General features: G+C 47.9%; 1 protein-coding gene, 1 long non-coding RNA gene and 1 other non-coding gene across 3 annotated transcripts in view; 2 read left to right on the top strand and 1 right to left on the bottom strand.

Annotated features, from left to right (window-relative positions):
* Positions 1-652: 652 nt before the first annotated feature.
* Positions 653-10,146, bottom strand: LOC117311149 (uncharacterized). Its single transcript, XR_004525336.2, has 3 exons — positions 7,867-10,146; positions 7,073-7,236; positions 653-1,571 (listed from the first exon to the last, which is right to left on the bottom strand). It is a non-coding gene; the product is annotated as an uncharacterized lncRNA (long non-coding RNA).
* On the top strand, positions 3,882-3,954 carry TRNAA-UGC (transfer RNA alanine (anticodon UGC)). Its single transcript has one exon. It is a non-coding gene; the product is annotated as a tRNA-Ala (tRNA).
* A 201-nt stretch (positions 10,147-10,347) lies between the features above and the next one.
* CEMIP (cell migration inducing hyaluronidase 1) overlaps positions 10,348-24,245 on the top strand; it is a 162,912-nt gene continuing 149,014 nt past the window's right edge. Inside the window, exon 1 of the mRNA XM_033852225.2 lies at positions 10,348-10,524. The gene's annotated coding sequence lies outside the window, so the exon portion shown is untranslated. The remainder of the gene's footprint in view (positions 10,525-24,245) is intronic.

Raw genomic sequence — 24,245 nt, 5'->3', positions numbered from 1 at the left:
TTTCTTCTTCTTCCTCTCTCTCTCTTCCTCTCCCAATTGTCTTGTAAACTTCCTTGCCTCCTGTATTTTCAATTTACATCACTTTACTAACATGGCTCATACCTTGACCAGAAGTTCATGTGTTAAACCACGATCTGCCACAAACATAGAATCACAAACCTGGGAGGATCCTTGGGAAGTACCTGGTCTAGGATTCCCCAGGACGGGATGGGTCACACATTCTGAGGCGGAAGTTGGGAAAGGAAGAGGAGGGGAAGGACAGGACAGAATTACTACAATATGTCCTGGAATTCATATTTTCTAGTCATTAACTTTAGAAGGAGTATTATCTTTCTCCTATGTATTTACCATTATTTTTCAAATGTATATAGATGTGGCTGTGATTAATAACCATTTTACAAAATCATTTACAGAATTCTTAGACTCATCAGTAACTTATTGTGTTAAATATATATATATATATTTCTTTTTTTTTTTTTTTTTTCTGGCCATGCTGCACAACTTGCGGGATCTTACTTCCCCGACCAGAGATTGAACCCAGGACCCCAGCATTGGAAGCACGGAGCCCTAACCACTGGATCATCAGGGAATTCCCTAAATATTTTTTCTTTTTTTTTTAAAAATTTTTATTTATTTATTTATTTTTGGCTGTGTTGGGTCTTCGTTTCTGTGCGAGGGCTTTGTCTAGTTGCGGCGAGCAGGGGCCACTCTTCATCGCGGTGCGCAGGCCTCTTGCTGTCGCGGCCTCTCTTGTTGCGGAGCACAGGCTCCAGACGCGCAGGCTCAGTAGTTGTGGCTCACAGGCCTAGTTGCTCCGCGGCATGTGGGATCTTCCCAGACGGGGGCTCGAACTCGTGTCCCCTGCATTAGCAGGCAGATTCTCAACCACTGCGCCACCAGGGAAGCCTCTAAATATTTTCTTAACAGCAAATAATTAACTACAACTCCGATGATACTGGACCAGTGGTTCTCAAAGTGTGGTCGCTGGACCAGAGCATCAGCATCACCTGGGAACTCATTAGAAGTGCAGATTCTTGGCTCCCATCCCAGACCTACCTAATCAGACACTCTGCAGGAGAGGGGCCCAATAGTCTGCTCTAACAAGCCCTCTGGGTGATCGGATTTGATTCATGGTCAAGTTTGAAAATCTCTGAGCTGGATTATTTGACATTTAAATAAAAAAGGGATCCTACCGAGAATAGTTCCTATCCTCCCGTTCAAGAAAAGACTCACTGTTCTTTGGCCACTGGAACAAGTAACCAGGAGTCCCGAGGACAGCTTCCTCTGGTCAGTACACATGCTTCTGAGGGCCAATCAGCAACAGCCTTGCTTCAGTGGCCAAGCTGCCTTCGCTAAAGGTCACTTAATGCCTGAATACTCGCGCTGTGAAGAGTCGTCTAATCCCCAGCCCCACACTTCCCAAATACTCCACAGGAGATCCGCAGTCTGCCGTGTTCACTGCCTTGCAAACGATGAATCCAGCTTTTTGCTTCAGATATAGAGTAGAGGCCTCTTCCTTCAGCACCCCATGCAGAAAATTGGATTTAGTCCGAGATGACAGCCGCTGACACCTACGGGGGAAGAGGGCATCGTAAATGCATAAAGTGGGCCAGGTGTGAGGCAGTACTGAGTAAAGAAGGGGTGACATGGAAAGGCAGTCACATTTTTATGACACGTACACCAAAACCACCCCTTCTTTTTTTTTTTTTTTTTTTGCGGTACGCGGGCCTCTCACTGTTGTGGCCTCTCCCGCCGCGGAGCACAGGCTCCGGACGCGCAGGCTCAGCGGCCATGGCTCACGGGCGCAGCTGCTCCGCGGCATGTGGGATCTTCCCGGACCGGGGCGCGAACCCGTGTCCCCCGCATCGGCAGGCCACCAGGGAAGCCCCACCCCCTTCTTTTTTTATACAAGAGGTGATCGAGGTAAAGGGAGATGCCCAAGAACAATTGATTTAGTGGCAGTTTATTTATTTTTCAAGAAAATGTGTTATTTTATTAATGCAAGCTTAAGAGCAATTATATATTTTTTTAACTTTTTAAAAAAACTTTTATTGGAGTATAGTTGCTTTACAATGATGTGTTAGTTTCTTCTGTACAGCAATGTGAATCAGCTATACGTACATCCCCTCTTTTTTGGATTTCCTTCCCATTTAGGTCATCACAGAGCACTGAGTAGAGTTCCCTGTGCTACACAGTAAGTTCTCATTAGTTTTCTACTTTATACATTAGTGGCAGTTCAAATACAGTTCATTCCCACACTGCTGTACTTTCTATACTTTTGGAAAGAACATTTCATGGCATTACAAAAAAATGTCAAATGTGTTTATTATGTTGCCACTGAAACCATGAGGTATCCAGGTTCTGGCTAAGGGTATTAGCAATAAAAACAAAACAAAACCCTTCCTCTTGGCTGTCTAGGAATTTCATGGAGTATTTAAATACCATTTCGCTCATATGTATTTATTATTTCCCATGCCAGGAGTTTCTCTTTGAGAGTACAATATAAATCTCAGTGGAGAAATGTTATTTATCCATTAATGCATCTATTGAGCATCTACTGAGTCTCTCATTGTGCTAGGCTGGGGACAGAGAGATGGGTAAGATGCATCTCTGTGCCACACAGCTCACAGCCGGAGGTGGGGAGGAGGAGGAAGAGAGGGGCGCAAACACACACAGTGCCGTAAACACACACAGTGCCGTGATTTTACAACAGAATTCTCTACAAGCTTCCATGAGAACTCAGGATGGGGGAGAGCAGAAAAAGTATCCCAATGGCAGCAACATTTGAGTCTTGTTTTAAAATAAATTATTTCTTTTATTTATTTTTGGCTGCACTGGATCTTCGTTGCTGCGCGCGGGCTTTCTCTAGTTGCGGCGAGCGTGCGGGCTTCTCATTGCGGTGGCTTCTCTTGTTGCGGAGCACGGGCTCTAGGTGCGCGGGCTCCACCAGTTGCTGCACGCGGGCTCAGTCGTTGTGGCTCATGGGGTCTAGAGCGCAGGCTCAGTAGTTGTGGAGCACGGGCTTAGCTGCTCCACGGCATGTGGGATCTTCCCGGACCAGGGCTCTGACCCGTGTCCCCTGCATTGGCAGGAGGATTCTTAACCACTGCAGCACAAGGAAGGTCCCATAAACGACTATAGTTCTGATCCACTGGCATTTACACTCCAGCGGTATCGGGACAATAGGTAATAAACAACGAATAAAAGAAAAAAAATAAAAGGAAGATAAATCAGGGTAAGGGGATGGGCTAGAGAGTGATGGTGATGGAGACTATAGGAAAGATGGGAAAGACCTTTCTGAGTGTGTGAGTTTTGAGCAGAGACCTGAATAAAGTCAGGGATGGGGTCATGCAGATAGTTGAAGAGGCATCATTTCAGACAGAAGAAACAGCAAGTATCAACATGATGTATTTAATGCATTGAGGAAGCAGCAAGACGCCGAAGGGGTTTAGAGTCAAGCAAGCAAGATGCCTAGTGACTGTGGTTGCAGTGGCAGCAGGTGGGCCCTTGCCCATCACGTCTCCAGATTTTGCTCCGAGTGAGAAGTAAATTGGAGGGTTTTGAGTAGAGAAGGATCATGTTTTGACGTCCGTGTTGGAAGGAAAACCCTAGTCATAATTCCTTTGTAATGCTTCTTTTTTTTTTAAATTGTGATAAAATTTACCATCTTAACCACTTTAAAGTGCACAGTTTAGTAGTGTTCAGAGTGTATTCACACCATTGTGCAACCAATACCCAGAACTTTTTTATCTTGCAAAAAGGAAACTCTACCTCTGTTCAACGACGGCTCCCTGTCCCCCCTGCCCCTAGCAACCACCATTCTACTTTCTACGCTATGAATTTGACTACGTACTTCATTAAAGAGGAGGCGTATAGGGACTTCCCTGGCGGTCCAGTGGTTAGGACTCTGTGCTTGCACTGCAGGGGGCCTGGGTTCGATCCCTGGTCAGGGAACTAAGATCCTGGCATGCCCCCCCCCCCAAAAGGAGGCATATAGTATTTGTCTTTTTGTGACTGGCTTATTTCTTTTAGCATAATGTCCTCAAGTTTCATCCAAGTCAGGATCTCGTCCCTTTTTTAAGGCTGAATAATATTCTATTGTATGGATATACCACATTTTGTTTATCTCCTCATCAGTTGATGGACGCTTGGGACCTTCTGGCTATTGTGAATAATGCTGCAATCAATATGAGTGTACAAATATCTCTTCAGTACCCTGCTTTCAATTCCTTTGGCTATAGACCCAGAAGTGGGATTGCTGGATCAGATCGTAGTTCTATTTTTAATTTTTTCACAAATGCCATATTGTTTTCCATGGTGCTTACATCATTTTACAGTCTCACCAATAGTGTACAATCTCTCCACAGCCTCGCTGACACTTGTGATTTTCTAATTTTGTTTTGTTGTGTTTATAGTGGCTATCCTAATGGATGTGAAGGAATATTTCATTGAGGTTTTGATTTGTATTTCTCTAATGATTAGTGATGTTGAGCATCTCTGCATGTGCTTGTTGGCCAGTTGTGTATCTTTGGAGAAACGAGCAATGCTTCTGTGACCTGCCAGGACACTGTCTAATATCAAGGCAGTTTAGAGCCCTCACTGCAGCAATTCTTCAGTAACATCTACTAAGCTCACAAATGCTTGGTGTGATTGGCCCATGATATATTCTCTTCCGGAGCAGGCAACTTCTAAAGGAAGAACTAGAAATGCTCACATCAAAGTGTTTAACTAGAAGCAATGAAAACTAAAAGTACAATGAAATATACTATTTTTCTACTACTTTGGCAATGGGTTAAAAAAAAAAAAAGAATACCAGGTATTAAAGAGGATTCAGGGAAAGAGGCCCACTCACGTGTGGATTGTTGGAATGGAGACTGGTCTAACTTTTCTAGAGGGTAAGTTGGCTTTAAGTTGATGCAGGAACTTCCCTGGTGGCCCAGTGGTTAAGAATCTGCCTGCCAATGCAGGGGACACAGGTTCAAGCCCTGGTCCGGGAAGATCCCAAATGCTGCAGAGAAACTAAGCCGGCGAGCCACAACTACTGAGCCCACATGCTGTAACTACTGAAGTCCGTGCGCCTAGAGCCCGTGCTCCGCAACTTGAGAAGCCGCCGCAATGAGAAGCCTGTGTGCCACAACAAAGAGTAGCCCCTGCTCGCCACAACTAGAGAAAGCCCACGTGCAGCAACGAAGACCGAACGCAGCCAAAAATAAAACAAATAAGCTGATGCAAACTTAAATTTATCCAGAAGAAATAACGAGAGAGAAGTGCAAAGGTGTTCAAAATCATAGCCTTATTTAGAATACTGAAACCAGTATCAGGGGATTGATTATATAAATTATGTCCATATTAGGAAACAGTATACCATTTAAAGATAATGTTGAAGGAGATTTAAGACTTGGGGAAATGTTTATGGTATATGATTAAGTGAAAAAAGGCTTATTATTATATATGGCATAATTTTTTTGCCATTTAAAAATTTATTCACTTTTTTCCTAGGTAGCACATTTACTTGGTTCAAAAATGAAAAAGCACAAAAACATACACAAGGAAAAGTCTATTTCTTATTCCTGTCTGTTCCATCATCCTACAGTCCCACCAAAACCATCACCAGCAACAGACAGGAAATCATGTTATTGGTTTCTTGTATAGCATTCTAGATGATTTCTTATGCATCTCTAAGTAAATGCAAATATATATCCTTTTTCCTTTCCCCTTTTGGACAAACGGCAGCTTCCTATATACATCGATTTACACTTTGATTTTTCATTTTAATACATAAAACTGATCTTTGTTCTTTAAAAAAAAATAGCTGCATAGTATTCTATTATGTGAATGTAACATACGTTAGTTAGCCCTACCGATAGGCATTTAGGCTTTTCTTATTTTTTGTGATTACAAATAGGGCTGCAATGAATAACCCTGCACATGTCATTTCACACATGGTGCAACACTATCTATAGGATAAATTCCTATAAGTGGAACCGCTGAGTCAAATATTATGTACATTCTCAAAAGTCATCGCAGAGTGCCCTCAGAGGTTGTACCAAATGGAAATTTCACCAGCAAGGTATGAGGCAAGGCTCTGTTCTCCAACCTCACGCCATCCCCTAACAAAGGTGGTATCAGCAAATGTTTGGATTTTTGCCAATCTGATAGGGGTTTCAGTGTAACATTAGTTTGCATTTCTTTGTTTATGGGCAAAGTTGAGCCTCTTTTCAAATGTTTATGAACTATTTGGGTCTCTTTTTCCATGAACTGCATGTATGAATATATCATTTTAATTAAAAATCCTCATCTGGGGAATTCCCTGGTGGTCCAATAGTTAGGACTGGGCTCTTCCACTGCTCTGGCCTGGGTTCAATCCCTGGTCGGGGAATTAAGATCCTGCAAGCCATGCGGCACAGCCAAAAAAAATGCTCTATCTGTGTATTCATTTATTTATCATGTAAACGCTTCCTACACACCAACTCTCTGTTGGACATTATAGGCGCTACTGTAGGTAAAGGGGTGAACTTGGGAGACTCTAACCCCTGCTCTCCCAAAGTGTGCGAGCTGGTGGAAGAGAAGGATTTTGAGCTAAACATTGAACTACTTATGGAATACTTACATACATGTACATATCTGTGCATCTGTATATGTAATTTATACATGGAAAAATACTTGGTTATACACTATGAGTTAACAGAGATGATCTTGAGTAGAAGTGATATGTTTCCTTTGTGATTTTCTATATTTTCTGAGCTTTTTGTAATGTACATACATTATGTTTGCAGTTAGTTGATTTCTCCTTTGTTCATTTTCTGAATTTTTGAAGTTTTTTTTGTTTTTGCAAAGAACACGTATGATTTTTGCATTTAGGAAAAAGAACAAAGTGATATGAAAACATCATGTACAGGCACACAGGTTTACATGTATTTTAGACAGAAGAAACACAGGAAAGAATGTTCTTTCTATATGGTAATGAGGACACTGCAGAGAAAGATGTAGAAATCTATTTTCAGAGCTCCTAAGTGGCTGGCCAGTGTTCTAGGACTTCCTGTCCCAAGTTCCAGTGCAGACCTCCACTCACCAGAAAAACTGAGGACTTGTCTCTCCTCAGCTGGGCAACCTCATCGGCATCCAACAAAACAGGAACTGAGCAGTTATGAGTCTTGGAAATCTGGCCCCAGGGCCCATGGCTGGGAATTTCCCTTTTCGGAGGCCAGCTTCAGGCTTGGTGTCCAAGGGCGACCCCTGTTGGTGGAATTGAAGTATGCCCATTATTTGCGAGCTGCTATTAGGATTGGCATCCCCGAGGTTTTATTTTTTTGCGGGGTCTGCTGGAAGCCTTAAAGCCAACGGCCACTCGCTCCTTACCCCAGCTGCTTCCCAACTTTCCATGCCCCTCCTTGCCCCAGGTTTGCCTGCTGTTTGCCTGGGAAAACCAAGTCTGGGGCTTGAAGGACGAAGCCACAGTTGTGGCCAGCTTTTAAACATCACGCAGGCAGGCTGCTATAGGGGCAGGGGGCTGGCTTTGCCGGCCAGAGGGTAGAGTGCGGTGACCCTTGCTCTAAGTGACAGACTTGGATCCTGCCAGCTGACTGAAAACACCAGACTTGGGCAGCTTACGGGAGCAGCGAGCAGGTAGGCCATTCTACTACAAGAATGTGGTTGAGGGGGGCAGCAGCTCACCTGAGGAAGACAGGCTATTTCCTCTCTATCTAGAGATTCTGCCCAAAACCAGAAAACCCCATGCAGCCTTTCTTGACCAGCTCCGGTGTCTGCATGTATAAGAGTAAGACCTCGGCATGAGGAAAGTATGGGTAGTAATTATGCCAGGCTCACGTTGCCAACATTCATCCAAAAAAAGAACTACCCACATACCCCGTCCATCACCGAGTGCTGAGTGGAAGTGCTGAGTGGAAGTGCTGAATGGAGCTCTGCCTGAAGAATCTGTTTTTAGACAAGCAGAGCCTGTTTGTAATTCATCAGCATCGCTCATTTTCCCCGGGGCACTGGTCTGTGATAAAGAAAGCTGGACACCAAGGAACGTGCTGGGCATTTCTGTGCTTTGAGAAAACATGACTAAGCACTTCTCAGAGCCCGTCAGCAGACAAGAATCCTTCTTTACTATTTCATCTCTCAGACGCCTGTGGTGCAGGCTTCTCTCCAGAGACCTCATTCCCTGCAGGCCCCAAATCTACTCTCTCCTGATGGGAGAGAGGAGAATCCCACCTATTCCTCTCATTGCTCTAAGCAAGGCTAATTCAAGGCTGACCCTTCTCCACCTGTACCGAAAGCTCAGCATCCTCCACATGCTTGTGGGTCCTGGAATCTGGGGGGTTCTCTTAAGAAAGAAATCAGGAATTAGGGTACAGCGTGGGGCACTTGGGTGGGTTCCTTCTAAATTTGCTGGAAAGGAAAGGCTGGGGAGGGAAACCTACCATAGGACCCAGCTCATTACCTCCCAAGAAGTCAAGAAAGAGAATCCCGATAACAGACCTAGTGACAGTCAAGGTCAGCTTCCTGAGAAAGGCCCGGAGAGAGAATGCATTGCTTCCCTAGCTTAGCCAGGTAAGCAAGGCTTCTGTCCCAATGCAGAAAACATGGACACAGACTCCAGCCGCTTCTGTCTGACTATGGCCCCAACGCCCAGACATGGATTCACGAAGCGGCGTGTGCTGCCTAGAATGACGACTCTCCCTGCCGGGTTGGTTCTCACATGGCACTGGCTGGAAGGGAGAAAGGAATATATCTCCTAGGAGGGCTCCATCTAAACAGGTGAGGGACTGAGTTGTAAGCTCGAAAAAAATGGGACGGAATACAACAAACAGAGAAGGAGAGTAGAGGACTCCAAGTCCCAGAGTGAGTCAGTGGCGGAGTTGAGAGGAGACTCCACGTGCCCCAGGGACCTGCTATGGGCTCGTTCCACTAGCACTGCTTCCCCGGGCAGGGGAATATGTAGAGCAGTCATGCCTTCTTGCCCTGACCCTTGAGGACCTCAGTCTGTCCAGTTAGAGAGGTACAGAGCCCTCTCCCACGTACGGGAAGGATTCTAACTTACTGAAGACCTGCCGTGTGCTAGGTACCTGTACTATTGTGACCTCACTTAAATCCTACCAGTCAGTAAGGAAGCATCAGAGAACGCATTTTCCTGATGAGGAAACTGATGTCCAGGGAGGTTAAGACCCACGTGGGCAGTCACATAGCTGGCGTGTCTGACTCTGGTTTCAACCCAAGGCCCCACGCCTTTTCCTCTCGGAGGGAATGCTAGGTCCTAGACCAGGATCTCTTTCTACAGCCATTGTCTCCTTACCAAATGCAAGCTCGTGTACCCCACGCACAGTGAGGCCAAACCAACCGAAATGTGGGAATTTGGAGCAGAGAAATGTTTATTGCAGGGCTATGTAAGGAGACAGGTGGCTTGTGCCCCCCCAAACCCAGAACTCCCCAAAGGGTTTCAGCAAAGCATTTTTAAAGGCAAAGTGAGGGAGGGGCGTGGTTGGTTATTGCAAACTTCTTGGTGTAGGAATCCTTTGCTCCTGCAGCTGTCCACCTAGGTCAGGTCACGATGTTCCTGTAAATCTCCAAGAAGACAACTGTTATTCTCTGTTCTGCAACTTTGTATCTCTTTATGCATGAAAAAGTGTCATACTCTTAAAGGTCAGAGGTTTATCACGGGCTATCCTGTATATTTCAGGCTACAGGCAACAATGTTAACTCGAAGCAAAAGCAATAGAATACACAGGTTAAAGTAAAAGAAACAGATCTAATATTGGGTCAGATTTGTTCTTCCCTATTACACCCCAAGTTAAAAAAAGATTCTCAGGCTTAATAACCCTGAACCTTATCTCCCCGCGATTCTGCTCCAGACGCGGGACTTCCTCCTCCATAGCCTCTTCTACCCCTGGACGCGAGTGGGGTTTTAACCCTGCGCACCGGCCACTCTAAGCCCTCTGAGTCCGGAGAACAGGCTCTGGGCGGCCCACTGCGGCTGCTCCATCCGAGTCCTGGGCTCCAGCGCCCTCACCCGGCTGCTGCCGCTGGACTTCGCGCGCCCGGGTTCCGCAGGCTCGGGTCTGCGTCTCCCAGAGCGGCCGCCAGAGCCCGCCCGGGTCCGGCCGGGGCGCGGGGCCCCCGCCCCACTTGGGCAGGGAGGGAGCTTCAGCGGGGGGCGGGTCGGTGGCGCGCGGGCGTCAGGGGCCCCGGGGAGGAGTCAGCCCGGCGCGGCCAGCTGAAGCGGCAGCTCGCTATAAAAGCCGCCGCTCTGGCCGGCGGCTGGGGAGCGCGGGCGAGCGCAGCGCGTTGCAACCCGGCTGAGCCTGGCGAGCGCAAGCGGCGCGGCGGGCGTCGGCGGCGGGGCGCTCGGGGCCGGAGGAGCTGAGCGTGGTCAGGGGCTGAGCCCCGCTTTCCCAGACGAACTACCACTCCGCTTGCCTACGTCCCGGGAGATCGCAGGGCCCGTCAGTGTGCCCCCGACCGCTCCGGCCGCTGCGCTTCTGGCCCGCGAGGCGTGCCACTGTCTTGGCTACCGACCGGGAGGTAAGAGGGCCGGGCTCGGCGCGCCAGGGCTGCGCGTACTGCCCAGCCTCAGAGGGGAGGGCAGACTGGGGGTTCAGCGCCTCCACCAGTGATAGGGAAAACGTTACCCGTCATTGGCTTGTTTGTCCACTCAGTGCTGTGCGGTCCGCCTCTGTCTGTCTGTCCACGTGTCTGTTGAGGGGCACACGTCCTTGTCTCTGTCCGCTGTGGGATTTCTCTGAGGTCGTGTGAGCCTTTGGAAGCAGCAGGTGCCAGGGGCTCCAGTGTCCCCGGAGCGCATCCAGCCGGGGGCAGATACCCGTTTTCCTTAGAGTTCCCCCGTTCTGAATGTCTCGGGGGGGCTTGCGCCCCAAACAGTGTCTTGCCGAGGAGGGACTGCTCCGAGGGTCAGGTCGCGGAGTCCAGCCCATAAGGAGCCGTCTCACACTGTGCATGAGTGGGCATGCATCTGGCAACAGGTCTGCGCCCTGCTGCTCGGCCTTCAGCACGGTCTTCCTTCTGGTGTCTCCCTCCGCCTCCCGCTGCCTACACGCTCGCGCACTCCCCGACGGCGCTAGGCACCCAGCATCGCTCTGGCACGCGACGGGTGGAGGCAATTGAATATTAGATGACACGAGGGCCCCTACTGCTGTTTAGGCTGAGAGCCCCAACCTGCCATCGCTGCAAGAGGGTTCGGCGGTCCCTGGCAAGGGTCGTCAGCTCCAAGAAAGGTCATATTAGGTTGGGAAGAAAGTCAGGGACCTGGTGGAGCGCAGGCCAGGGCCGTGGCCAGGTCTCCAGCTCGCCGCTCTGGGAACCAGGGCCAGAGACATTCTGGAATGGACCCGGCCGGACGCATGTGCTCTTGAGAAAGGAGCTCAGTGCGCCGAGGTCCTCCGCCGCAGACTCGCTGACCGCGTTCTCAGAGACGGCCGCCGTTCCCCAAGGGTCCAACACTACTGCCGTCCCCGGCGCGCCGCCAGGAGCCGGATCTGAGGTCCTGAGTCCTGCTTCATGCAGCCAACGCTGCCCACAGGTGAGAACTCCCTTTTTAAACTAACCTTTTGATGTGTGAGCCAGTGCCTGGCTGCAGCCTGGGAGCGAGTCTCTCTCTCCATTCCGGCGGTCTGGAGCGTTATCCCGGGCGCGCCCGGGGGCGGGAGCCGGCGGCTCTGCGTGCCCAGGCGCGGAGCCACCATGGACAGCTCCCAGCCGCTTCCTCCACTCCCGGCCTGTGGCCCTGGGTCTCCCGGGGAAGTCGCGCGGCTTTCCTCCCAGACTCAGAGTAAGGGCACAGGGCAGGAGGAGAGGGACCAGTAGTCTGCGGGAACCCTCGGTGTCCGGTCCCAAGGCGACGTGAGCCACTCAAAAGGAAGATAAAGGGAGCCTGCGTGGTTTGTGATCGGCTGCTAGGTCAGCCTGCAGCTGAGCTCTGTACAGGACCTCCGGGATGGTGAGGCTGGTGGGCTTCTCTGGCTTTTCAGCAGCCCCACGGGGCCCTCCGAGGTGTTATGACTGTGCGACGCCTGAGCGTTCGACTGAGGCAGTGACATAATGCCAGACCTAATTAGGGACCTCCCTCAAACAGTTTTCTGCACACGATATGGGGTCATGTTCCGTTTCATTAAATTATTTAGTAAATATGGTACTGGGAGGCGATATTAGTTTCACAGTTACGGTGACAGAATGGAGAAGAATCAGACAGAACACCTGCATAGAGAATGAGTTCGGATGCATGTGCAAAAAGCCATGCTGTTTTCCGATCCTAATCATTTCCTCCCAGGTCCGTAACACTTTTAAAGAAGCTTCCATTGGTTCCTCTTTAGCCCAGTAGTGGGTTTTTCGAGTTGGTTGCTTGGAAACAGGGTGGAGAGAACCTGTAGGGGTTAATCTGAGTAAATTAAACGTCTCCCTCCTCTGATAAGAAATGACGTTGGCTAAGGCTCTTCATTTTGTCATTTTCACCTACACAGAAGATGTATCTTCCTTCATTTTAAAATTGCAAGAAATTCAGAAGATCTGCTTCTGTTTGTGACTGGCGAAGGCCCGTGGAGAGTAAAAACAATTAAGCATCTTTATTTATTTTGGGAGCAGCATGTGTGACTTCTCGAAAGTCACTTAAGTTCTGTGTCTGTTTCCCCATCTGTAAACTGGGGACAACACAATCTACCTTGCAGAGTTGCTGATGAGAATTAAGTAGCACCGTGTAAAGCACGTATACCGGTGCTGAGCACAGAGAAATCTCTTGAAATGGTAGCGATTGTAGGGATATTTTAAAGACGGTTGTGCACTGCTTTTGACTTACGTTCACCAGCCCTCTATTCTCTTTCCTAACCTAGTAATTGTTTGATGGGGACTCCAGCTCCACTTCATATTCATGTTCGAGAACTTGTTGATGGACTTGATGAAAGTGCTGAAGTTGATCACAATGCAAACAAACAGAACCAAACCAAAACAAAGAAAACTTGTTCACCAAAGAGAAATGGAAGAATTTTTGCATGAAACAAATCAGTTGCCTGTTTTTCCCACCTGTATCACCTGGAGAAAAGATAAAGTAAGTAATTTTCAAAATCTTGTCACAGCCCTCTGGTTGAAATGATCGATTCTTCCTGATTCTTCTCTCAAAAGAATGCAGGATCTTCCGAGGGGCCTTTTTGTCCTCTTGAAGGTGAAGTTCCCTCGGGTACTGATGGAGATTGGCGTCCACAGCCCCATTTCTGGATTCCTGCAGGGTGAAGTGAGGGGTTGCTGCACTAGGGCAGCACCTGGGCTAGGAAACCCCTGAGTGGTCGTTACCAGGCAGGAAGCGCATTCCCCTGTGCTTGAGCCTTGCTTGGCTGTGAGACCCTGACCAAGGCACGCACTCGCTCTGCCTGCTGCATTGTCAATTATTTGTTCTCAGATAGAGCTGAAAATTTCCTCCAGCTCCACCTTCGGGGGTCTGTCTGGTAGAAATCCCTAAAATGTGACGCACCACAGAGGTTTGGATAATGGAGTTGTAGTGGGTCCAATCTTACAGTTAGACTTTTTTTTTTTCCCCACAAAATGTATGTGTGTATGTGTGCGTGTCTGTGTGTGTGTGTGTTTCTGCCAGTTTCACGTTCTGGGGCTCTTAGATTTTCTATATTTTTTTTCTTTAGTAGATCAGAAGTAATCTTAGCTCCCTCCATCTGAAAGGAGTGGAACTGAAGGATGCAGTCCACAGATGCTGAGAATCTTTCTGTGACTTTTGTCTACCCGGTAATGTGAACGGAACAGGAGGACATGGGCCCTGGCTGACCTTTAAGTCCCGGTTCTCTTCTCTGGACTCCCATGCAGTTCCGGTTTCCAGCACACAAGACTTTCTGGTAGGAAAACTATTGAACTACAGAACACTTTTGGAGTATAGGGGCCAGAGAGGGGAGGGACTGGTGTGAGAGGCAGAAAGGGGCTCTTCACAGATCGTGTGGCATTCTGCCTGTTGCAGCAGTGTCTGTGTGTCTGGGACGGACGGATCAAATGGCAAGAGTGGCATTCAGTGGGGAAGGCCGGCGGGATGACAGGGGTGAATTCAGTTACTCTCAGCCTCCTTTGAAGCCCGCCGCTTAAGTGACCCCCTTTTAGTACCTTCTGTGGTATTGACAGAGGAGCACAATTTGATAGGATAAAAACATTTTGCACTTGTAGTTATAAATCAAAAGAGAAATACAAGCATGTGTGTTGGGTTCCTAAAAGGAACAAAGTTGTGCTTATGGGTTGCATTCACAAGAGCCTATATCCGTGATCAATCTAGGCTACGTCTCTCATTCCACACGACGGCAGATGCCCAGATGGATCATCTCATCCGAGTAATGCATCAGTTGTCTCCTTTTGCTTGGCTTTTATCATTACGTGGAGGCGATTCAGTTTCCTCTGAACAGGGAACAGGGGAGGATCGCATCCTTACTCTCCTATCTGGTTAGGTTAGTAGGAGTTTAGGATGGTAATGGGTCGGAAGGAGACTTCTCAGTACCGAGTTCCCTTTTATTGTTTCGCCAGCTGATAGCTGGGCCCTGAGCCTCCTTTCCCAAAGGCCTGGCATGTGGATATTTCGTTAAATTGGCTAGGGCTCCGGTGCCTCTCATAGTGACGCTCATTATCTGCACTTCCAGGGGCCATCCTAGTCTCTCTGGTAGGTTCCCTATCCTTCTTTTTCCTGTCTGCTTTGATGCGAGGCTTCCTTCAAACCTGGCTCTTCAGAAGAGAGGCTGCACGCAGAGAAATGTCATCAAATACACATTTGCTTTCTGCTCAGTTCCCTCGGTGCCGGGAAGTGCACTCCCCCACCCGGAGGGAGAGGACCTGCTGCTCTCCCCTGCTCCTGTTATTTTCCAGGGCCCCTCTCTAGGCTCAGCTCGGTTCCAGACATCCGAATCCATCCTTCCCTTCCCACCCCCTGCAGGTGTGGGAGCCTTCGGTAGGGGAGGGTGCGTGGGGCGCACAGGCAGCCGGCCTCCCCCGCTGGCGCTTACTCAGAACAGGTTTCCTCCCTCTAGCTCCGGACAGCCTGGCTCCTTGCATGGGGATATTGCTGAGGCATTATCTTTGAATCTTCTGCGAGGACAGCCACATGATAGATCGAACTCAGGTTTAAAGTGCTTTGACCAGACAACTGCTTTTGAAAACCCTGTGTGTTTCTTTCCCTCAGCTGTCCATAAAAGAGCTTAGCCACGAGGCATTTTGTGTTACAGGGAAGGCACGTCTAGAAACTGGTCCTTCCGGCATGTGAAGTATCTGTGCCAGACTTCTGCCTCTCCTGTTTCTAGACATCACTGGAGGAGGGGGCAGGAGGGCTGCAGACTTCCCCAGGAAGCTGGGGACCTTTTCTGGGGTCAGGAGTTCATGCTGTTGGCCTGAGACTTTCTGGCTATAAGGCATGGACCCAGCCCATGGGACTGAGGAAAGTACAGTGGGCAGGACTTTTCAGACTTTCATAGGCAAACAGATCACAGGGGCGGCTTGTTAAAATGCAAGTTCTGATCAGGTCGATCTGGGGTGGAGCCTGAGCATCTGCATTTCTCACAAGCTCCCAGGTGATGCTGCTGGTCTGTGGAGCTCCCTTTGGGTCGCCAGGGCTTACATCACTGCTGACCTTCTGTGATGCCAACTCAACTCTTTTTGGTATAATTTAAGTCCATTTCTGATGTCCGAGTAGATGGGGCCCAGCTGGCCTGTGTCCTCCTAATGACCTTCTAACGACCCTTCAAATTCTTGGAGATAATTATTGTCACTCCTAAGCTGTCTTATCAGTAGACTAAATATCTTGAACCCCTTTGAGTTTCCCCTTTTCCTGGTCATAATAAATTTTCCAAAGCTCTCTGGACCGAGTTACTTTTAAGTGCAAGACCATTGTGCAAATGGTAATTTATCTTTGCCTGGCAGAGGCATTTGAATGTAATTTTGGTGGTATTAAGAGATCACTTGGGGAATTTCATCTCACTCTGGTTCCAGACACTGAGAATGCCTGTTTACATTTAAACAACTTCACTTGACTCTAAAGATCACAACTTTTTTTTTTTGGAACCTGAAAATGAAATTCAAGGCTCAATTGTCTTCCTCAGCTGCCCTCCCTGTAGCCTTCCTGTGGGGATGAGCTGGTAATCAGCGATGCCCCCTGCAGCCCAAGATGCAAGGGTGCAGTAGCACTGAGTCACCCACTGCCGCATCTGGAAGCAGGGAAGAAATTGAGTACAAGGTTTTGAGCTTCTTCTACGGGGCAGGCCATGTGTTAGCCACTGGGGAGACAGAGCTGAATAAATGGTCTCTGTCCTCCAGAGCTAACAGTCCCACGGGGGGAGCAGACATCAGTGTCAGCAGTTGCCAGGCAGTGTGACCGAGGCGAGGACAGATGGGTCAGGAGGTGTGGTGGGCAGGGGGCCTGCCGGGGGAAGGCAAAGCCAGGGGACATCCCAGGAAGCTTCCCTGAGAAGGGGCATGAGAAGAGGTGCGTCTAGAAGGATTAGCAGTTTACAGGGATTTTTCTGGTGAAACCAATGTGGGGAGTGGCGTTCAGAAGGCATGCTACACAGAGAGGGGGCCATGGGGAAAGATCCAGAAGCACAGACAGGCTTCAACCTTTCACTTCCTGCAACCCCTCAGTTGCACAAAGCCCTGTACCTGAACCGCCCAGACCTTGGGCCACACCTGACCAAAGAGAGAGAGAGAGTCCTTCCGGGCAGCTGTAGGTCTCTGGGGCCTTTTGTTTCTTGGGCCAGTGGTTTAAAATTAATTTAACCATATTTTTTCCATAAAATCTTACTAAATCCTAATGTACAAACCAGAGGAAATGTGACTGCGGCTGGGAGTAGGGGTTTGGTTTTCGTCTTGAGGTCCTCAAGGGAGTCCATGGAGCTCTATGGGTTCCAAGGAACCCAGTTTGGAAACCTCTGTCCTGGAGCCTCTCCCTTTGCTCTTGGCAGTAACATTAAGAGTGTTATCTTGGTCTTACCGTCGTTTGTCTTGCCAAGTCTTCTTCCCATTCTAGACGTCTTGCTGGTTGTTGAGTCAACAATTTTCAATGAAAAGAAACCAGAATTATCCAGTGTGACACTCTAACGAACATGGGGTATATGGGGTATGGGTGGGGAAGGAAACGTGGCAGGTGCTGTTTCAAAAAAAACTCCAGCCGTAGAGGACCACCGGAGGAGGACAGTGGAGCTGTGAGCTTCTTGCAGAGATGGGCTTTTTATTTTCAACTTTGTTACTCAATCTTTTCTAATCTTACGAGGCTTTTCAGAGTCTCTAAAAGCTGGCAAGGAAAAAAAAGCATATTTCTAGGGTATAAGACTCAACAAATTCTACCCGGGATCTTGCATCCCTTTTCATTGATGTAGCCAAGAGTGAGTTTTGAAAAGGGACTGTAAGCCAGAAATATAAGAATGGAAAAGTTCCACTGGCCCGGGGTGAGGCGGAAGGTTTCAGTTCGAGCTGGAGCTCCCGTGGGCATCTTCCAAAGCTCTCTTAAAGGAGGAAATTGATACTCTAAATGGGACAACGCCCAAAGAGAGCCCCACCCCTCACTGATGGGTGCCGCCAGCCTTCAGAAAGGGATCTGAAGAGCTCCCTCTGTTCATAGAGACAGCTCCAAAAACATCACCATATGACTGATGTAAGGTGATGAAAGTAAGGTATGTTCAGTCTGGAGCGCTCCACTGGGTATGTGAGGAACCCTGATGGAGGGAAGGGGCAAACGAGGGTTCCCTCCAGGACGGGCATCTGTAGTTGTCTGGGGCTTGTTCTGCTGCCAGACCAACAACACATGGAACTGGGCAGTGTCCGGGAAGGCCGGAGAGCTGGCGATCAGCAGCCTCCGTATCCAGGTGGCCTCGTGTCCGGAGGTCTTGGTATCGGCCCCCATTGCCTTGGAAACTGGAACACCCGGAACTATGGCCTTGACTCCCAAACTGCAGGGATTCAGCTTCTCCTTGCTTCCCAGGGCGGGACTTAGGCTGGGACGGGTGACCAAAGACACTGGTTCCCGAGGTCCCACAGGACTGTCTGATGGGTGGCCAGTGATGAGCCTGAGCTGTCCACTTGGATGCAGAGGCTGCTGCCCGGCTCTCACCACGCTGCATGCCCTCCTTCCCTCCACTCCCCTGAGGAGGCAGTGGTACCTGCATGTGGGCAATGAGTACACTGATGCCCAAGGGTACAGAGCTGGTACAGGGTGACATCTTGGGGGTCTGTCCAGCTCTTAGTCCAATGCATCACTCACCCGGGTGCCTTCTTTCCACGGCTCTTGTCCGTGCTGAGTGGTGCGGACCGTTATTCCCAGCTTGGTCTCCTCGAGTGCCCCAGATTGTTGGGTCTCCAGAGCCTCCCAGGGGAGGGCGGGCACGCCAAACTGTTCTCCTTCCTGTAAAGAACAACGACAATGAACCTCAAAAGGATTGAGCCGGGGAGCAGATTTGGGCAAACTGTTAAATTTTTTCGTTTTGAAAACAAACTGGTGGCTTATGACGAGCCTGTTTCAAAGCTGACTGTGTTACAGCCCCTGAGTAATTCGCTCGTATGCTGATTTTCCAAAGGTTTGGGTTCAGGAAAACCTCAAACATAGTGGCTAAGTACTTTTCCTTTCCTTTAAAAATTGTGTTTATTTTGGGAGGAATTTAATCCATATGTTTCAGATCTATTTCCATGTTACTCAGCAAAAGGTTGTTATTTGCCCAACATTGCTAAGCCATGAGTGTGCTTGGGTCCTTTCTCTCTCCTTCCCACAGCCGTTCCCAGGCTCTACCCAATGGGTGCTCACAGCTGAGCCCCGGGCTTGTGGCTGGTCGATTCTATAGCCTTTTATGAGACACAAGCAAAGGTAGGTACTAGAGGTAAAAAGAAAAATCAGTAATACTGGTTCTGTCTTTATTTAACATTTCGATATTTGATCCGCGATAGATTTTTTTGCATTAATTTCAGTTTGTTAACTGTTGCATTACAATATTAGCTATAGTGATGACTGAATCCTCACCCTTCTCCCGACCGACCCCCTCTAGGGCTCCTTCCTGTTGGGAGGTCAAAGTCCTTACCGTCAGTGCTGCTTCTGTTCTGATATTTTCTGATGCAGGTATCGGTGCCAGAGACACACAAACAAACTTTGGGGATGCTAAAGGCGCCCCAGCTCTTAGCCTACCTGTTGATCTGAACTGGGGGTGTAGAAGTCTTAGGGAAAGTGGAGAAGAGACGTATGTGGGTCCTCTTCAGACGTCCATGTGATCTGAAGGCGATATTTTCCCTTCTCCGTTCCTTAACTTCCTTTTTGGAGAGGGAAGGAATTGTGGTGTTCCCTTGTAGAATGTTTTGCCAGTTATGCTGGCCGGATGTGTCACCATGTCTGTGACTTCTTAAGAAGAAATTGAGTTTACCAGATTTCTTAATTCAGTACCTGGTAACAAAAGAGAAAGCAGTTGTGGGATTTGGGTTTCGGAACTCTCACATGCAAGGATTTCTTCTCACGTAAGTGATTTTGTAAAAATAAGAAGGCACAGCAATCTCGGTGGTGTCGATTTGGTTCACAGCTTTGAAGAAGCTGGGAGTTTCCTTTGGCCTAACTGTGGGCTCTGCATACACTTGAGCTTTCCAGGTGGCTGAGCTGAAATCTGTTTTCAGTTTTAAAATCGTTGGGCAATGTTGTTACAAATGGTAACATATAAACATATCCCAGGATTTTCTGAGAATGACCAGGTAGTGAAGTTCATTTTTCCTTTAAACATTCCCCACATACAGTTACTTTAAACAAGAAGCTATTTTTAACGTGGAAAAAAGATGATGCTTCTATTGAATCTTGCCTAATAAGTATGAACTTGAGCTTCTGCTCTGCTGAGGTTGCTTGAGGACATCACCTCTCCAAGGTCAAGGGGAACAGAGAGGGGTAGAGTCGCACTTTGAATGGGGAATGTCCGCTTCACACAGGGCCCTTTGGTGGACTTTCTGGGAAACGTGGGGCAAGGCGAGGGTTTCCCCTCAGTGTGGAGCACGGGGCTGGCTCCCATCTCAGCCGCTCCCGGGATAAGACAGTCATCTCTTCATTCAGGGCTCAGAGGCAGAGACTCTTTTATGTTCTGTTCTATTCCCAAGGACTAGCATATAGCAGGTACTCAAATGTGCATTAAATGTACAAATGCATGAGTCCTGCCTCTGAGTCCCAACCCGCGTCCCCCCCCCCCCCCCCCCCCCAAGCATGTGCTTTTCTCGGCGGAATAGAGTTGATGCTGAGTCTTGTGTATTCTGCTCTGGGAACTGAATGAACCCTGAGCCTGCCAGTCACCTTCTCGGAGGTCTGTACTCTGGTGGCCCTGTGGTTATTCCCATCATGTTTATTCGTATCCACTGCTTCTTGAGCGCTTACTACGTTCAGGCACCAGGCAGAGAACTTTACATACATCACCTCAGTTAATCCTCCTGACAACTTTGAGGCAAGGCAAGGCCTCAGGTGGAGGAATCTCTGTGAGATCCGCCTGAGGTCACTTGCCTGGATGTCATGGAGTTGACGCAGGTCTGTGTGAGTCCAGAAACCCATGCTCTGAATAATGACTGATGTTCCCTGATTCTTAAACTTGGAGAAAGCACGTTGAGGGGAATATCGTAATTCATGATAAAGCAGTTTGAGAATAATGGCAACCCAGACACACTTGTTGATTCGCCAGTTCTTTCTGGGATTCAGAAATGACTCCGTGGCATCTCCCTGCCATGGAGAAGCTCCCAGTTGAGGAGATGGACAGACAGGCGTTCAAGTACCTACAGTCTGTGCTGTAAGGAAGGGGTGGACAATGTGGAAGCACTACAGATTGATGAGAAATAACTGCTGGGGAAAGAGACAAGGCATCATAGGGAACTGTTTTTTGATTGGGCCTTTTTTTTTAATTTAAAAAATGTTTTTCTTTTATTTTTGGCCACACTGTGCAGCATGCAGGATCCTAGCTCCCCGACCAGGGATCGAACCCGCTCCCCCTGCAGTGGAAGTACAGTCTTTTTTTTTTTTTTTTTTTTAACATCTTTATTGGGGTATAATTGCTTTACAATGGTGTGTTAGTTTCTGCTTTATAACAAAGTGAATCAGTCATACATAAACATATGTTCCCATATGTCTTCCCTCTTGCGTCTCCCTCCCTCCCACCCTCCCTATCCCACCCCTCCAGGCTGTCACACAGCACCGAGCCAATATCCCTGTGCCATGCGGCTGCTTCCCACTAGCTATCTACCTTACGTTTGGTAGTGTATATATGTCCATGACTCTCTCTCGCCCTGTCACAGCTCACCCTTCCCCCTCCCCATAACCTCAAGTCCGTTCTCTAGGAGGTCTGCGTCTTTGTTCCTGCCTTACCCCTAGGTTCTTCATGACATTTTTTTTTCTTAAATTCCATATATATGTGTTAGCATATGGTATTTGTCTTTTTCTTTCTGACTTACTTCACTCTGTATGACAGACTCTAGGTCTATCCACCTCATTACAAATAGCTCAATTTCGTTTCTTTTTATGGCTGAGTAATATTCCATTGTATATATGTGCCACATCTTCTTTATCCATTCATCCGATGATGGGCACTTAGGTTGTTTCCATCTCCGGGCTATTGTAAATAGAGCTGCAATGAACATTTTGGTACATGACTCTTTTTGAATTTTGGTTTTCTCAGGGTATATGCCCAGTAGTGGGATTGCTGGGTCATATGGTAGTTCTATTTGTAGTTTTTTAAGGAACCTCCATACTGTTCTCCATAGTGGCTGAACCAATTCACATTCCCACCAGCAGTGCAAGAGTGTTCCCTTTTCTCCACACCCTCTCCAGCATTTATTGTTTCTACATTTTTTGATGATGGCCATTCTGACTAGTGTGAGATGATATCTTATTGTAGTTTTGATTTGCATTTCTCTAATGATTAATGATGTTGAGCATTCTTTCATGTGTTTGTTGGCAGTCTGTATATCTTCTTTGGAGAAATGTCTATTTAGGTCTTCTGCCCATTTTTGGATTGGGTTGTTTGTTTTTTTGTTATTGAGCTGCATGAGCTGCTTGTAAATTTTGGAGATTAATCCTTTGTCGGTTGCTTCATTTGCAAATATTTTCTCCCATTCTGAGGGTTGTCTTTTGGTCTTGTTTATGGTTTCCTTTGCTGTGCAAAAGCTTTGAAGTTTCATTAGGTCCCATTTGTTTATTTTTGTTTTTATTTCCATTACTCTAGGAGGTGGGTCAGAAAGGATCTTGCTGTGATTTACGTCATAGAGTGTTCTGCCTATGTTTTCCTCTAAGAGTTTGATAGTTTCTGGCCTTACATTTAGGTGGAAGTGCAGTCTTAACCACTGGACAGCCAGGGAAGTTCTGAGGGGGCCTTGAAGGAGTGTCCAGTTTGCTGGCCAGAGAAGGGAGGGTTAGGAAGGCAGGAAGAGCCTTAACTAAATTTAGAGAATCTAGAAAGCAGATATTTGAGGGAAGGTCTAGGAGTTCCCTGTCAATGAGACTGTAAAAGTGGGGGCAGGTGGTGATGGTCCTTCAAGGCTGAGTCAGGGCGTTCGGCCTTTCACGTAAGTGGCTTTGATGAGGGGAAGGGGTGTCGTCAGTAGTTGGACATTAGACCGTTGTTCCTGGTGGCAGGTGGCTTGGGTTGGGCTTCTGTTCCTCAGTCCTAAGGGTGGTCTTGGCAGGAAGTCCATTCCAGAATGCCAGTTCTCACTCGAGAATGTAGCTCCTAGGGCCCAGCAAAGGCAATAAGGAAACTGCACTGCCTACAGTGAATTATTGGTGCCCAGACAAGAGGGAGAACATTAAGTTGGAAATATTTCAGGGATCTCGTGGCCCGAGACCGTGCCAACGTGAGGGCTGGTCCTTCTGCAGGTAGAGCTCCAAGCCTTTGAGAAAAATGCTCTGAGACTCAGGAGTCTTCGGGATTATTCCTCCAGGCTGATGCCTCCCTGCTTTCTGTATCCAGTCTCACTGTGGGGTCAGAGTGTTCTAGTCTTCATCCCGTGGCCTTTGTGCTGACTTTTTTGTAAGCACCTTCGTAATTCTTCACAAATTCTTGGGCAAATTCCTAACTGCTTTGTTTGACTGACCTGCAGCAGAAGTGGTGGAAGGAATGTGGGCGAAAGGGACAGAATTTTCACGGGAGGCCCACCTTGAGGAAGGAGAGAGCAGTCACTGTGAAAGATGTTAGTCCAGTTCAAATAGTCCAGCTTAAACTGGATGAAACAGATACTCTGAACGCTGTCTGGCCTGCAGAGGTGCCAGGGTGACCTTCCAACCTTCATCTCTTTCCTGCCCTGTAGCTGCAATTAAACCTTCAGGTGATTTCAGTGAACCAAACCCATCCACAGATATTCTCTTAGCGTTGCTCCTGTACCCAGGACTGTATTTCGTCCTACAGCAAATCTAAGAGGGCCCATCGAATGACCAGAGGAGAGAGGGGTCATGAGGTCTGGGGCTCTGCCCTCTGACAGAAACATATTAGTTTAGATTCAGATCATCAATATCTCCAAGATGGTTCTAATCAGATGAACGGAGAGAAATATGAAGGAAGTATTTCAGAAAAGACTCCTCTAGATTTTGCTGACTACAGAATTAACTTTTTTATATTCTTTCCTCATCGTGTTTTCAAGCTCTTTAGCTTATACTTTCCTTGATTAGAGGATGTTAGAGATGGTGTCACGAGCTGAAAAGGGGCATGAGCTTTGGAGCCTTGCAGACCTAACTGCAAATCTGCCTCCGCCACTGATGAGCTCTGTGATCTTGGACAAGTGCCTTCGTTGTTTATGCACCCTCTAAAACGGGATGAGTGTGTATTATTCTGAGAATAATCCATGGCAAATAATAGTGAAGTAATACATGGCAGACTTCTTAGAGTTGTGACCTGGTACATACGAGGTATATGGAGTGGCATTTCTCTTCCATTTGTCAACAGACTTGATTGAATTAGTAGACATTTTAAGTGGAGAGGGCAGTGCTGGAACTTCTGGGGGCATTTTCAAATGTTTGGACTTCGGTAAACTCGGGGAAGTATCCAGTCCTGCAGCCACCCTCTGAATGGCCCAGGTGTGCGCTCCAGAGGTCGAGTGCAGAGGAAAAGATTGTGTGCCAAGTTCAGCATCCGCGGGGACAGGGGACTGGGTCCTCCTGGCTCACCACTGCCTCTCCAGAACTGAGCTGGTCCTTGACACACATGTATGAATGAATGACATTTTAAATAAATTTAAAAAAATTTTATTGATGTATAGTTGATTTACAATGTTGTGTTAGTTTC

The sequence above is a fragment of the Tursiops truncatus genome, chromosome 2 (assembly GCF_011762595.2).
Source record: "Tursiops truncatus isolate mTurTru1 chromosome 2, mTurTru1.mat.Y, whole genome shotgun sequence".
NCBI lineage: Eukaryota > Metazoa > Chordata > Mammalia > Artiodactyla > Delphinidae > Tursiops > Tursiops truncatus.
The sequence above is the reverse complement of the archived record's forward strand: the minus strand, read 5'-3'. Positions and strand labels throughout refer to the sequence as shown.